This window comes from Gastrolobium bilobum, unplaced genomic scaffold (assembly GCF_033153095.1).
Source record: "Gastrolobium bilobum isolate Gb01-03AN ecotype WA unplaced genomic scaffold, APGP_CSIRO_Gbil_v1 utg16462, whole genome shotgun sequence".
Lineage (NCBI taxonomy): Eukaryota > Viridiplantae > Streptophyta > Magnoliopsida > Fabales > Fabaceae > Gastrolobium > Gastrolobium bilobum.
In genome coordinates this window covers 107,858-109,118 of record NW_026896883.1, presented here as the reverse complement: position 1 = coordinate 109,118, position 1,261 = coordinate 107,858, and the positions used below count along the sequence as shown (strand labels likewise).

At 43.1% G+C, this 1,261-nt stretch overlaps 1 non-coding gene across 1 annotated transcript; it reads left to right on the top strand.

Annotated features, from left to right (window-relative positions):
- The first annotated feature begins 791 nt into the window (after window positions 1-791).
- On the top strand, window positions 792-897 carry LOC133302632 (small nucleolar RNA R71). Its single transcript, XR_009750368.1, has one exon. It is a non-coding gene; the product is annotated as a small nucleolar RNA R71 (small nucleolar RNA).
- The last annotated feature ends 364 nt before the right edge of the window (window positions 898-1,261 follow it).

The following is a 1,261-nucleotide window of genomic DNA, read 5'->3' as shown; positions in this document are numbered from 1 at the left end:
CTGGTATTCATAGTGTTTGCTAAATGGCCTAGTTGGGATTCTATATTCCTCAAGGATGCTGGAATACTTTGCACAACAGCTTCCAAGCTATTTTGCTTAGTCTCATTCTTAACCAAATATTCCCTTAACAAAACTTCTAAGGAAGATGGTGGTGCAATAGGCAGCTCACTAGGCTGAGCAAAAGGTTGCTGCCTTGAAGTTTGTTGGTAATTTTGGGAGGGAAAAGGTACTTTGGTTTGAGCATTGGAGGGGCCAGCTCGCTGCCCTTGCCCTTGGAAAAATTGAGGCTGTTGATTCTGCCACCATCCTTGATTAAAATTAGCGTAAAAATTATTTTGGTTTCGATTTTGGTTTCCAACATAAAACACAGATTCTGGGTTGGATGGGCAGCTATCATACAAATGAGGCCCACCACAGCAAACACAAGTTACACTTGTGTTTATTGCGTTAACTTGAGATTGGGTCACAGGTATTTGAGGTGTAGGTACAGGAACTTGGGGTTGAGACAATCTTGCCTCAATGGTTTGTCCTTGGGTTCTCACTAAATTGGATATGCATCAAACTTGGCTGAAAGGGCTGTTACAGGGTCTATCTCATGTAAACCAGCCACTCTTCTTAGCTGATTTCTCTCTTCAGCCCATTGGGCATAATTTTGAGTCATTTGTTCTAACAACTCATGGGCTTGGTTAAAGGACATAGTAATAAACATGCCATTACCAGCATAATCTGCCAAGGCCCTGTTTTGAGTATTCAGGCCATTGTAAAGGGTTTGTAACACTGCCCAAGAGGGCAGACCATGGTTGGGGCATTGCTTAAGAAGGTTCTTGTACCTCTCCCACACATCCACTAATGTCTCACCATCCCTCTGCATGAAGTTAGCAATATCACCTCTAGTTTGCACTATCTTATTAGAGGGGGAAAATTTCATGATGAATTTCTCAGCAAGGGTGTACCAATTGGTTATGGAGTTGGATGGAAGGGAGTTCAACCACTCTTTGGCTTTGTCAGCCAGTGAATGAGGGAAAAGCTTCAATCTAAGTACATCATCCGAGATGTTGGGATTCCTAAAAGTGTTGGCCACTTCTATGAAATTCCCAAGGTGCTTGTGTGGGTCTTCCATCAATAACCCGTGGAACTGCCCCATGTTTTGGAGCATGGTGAACATCACCGGTTCTAGCTTAAAGGGCACTACATTCACAGGTTGAGCTATGCTTGGATCTAATTCATCCAACACAGGTATGATGAAGTCCATCATGGACCT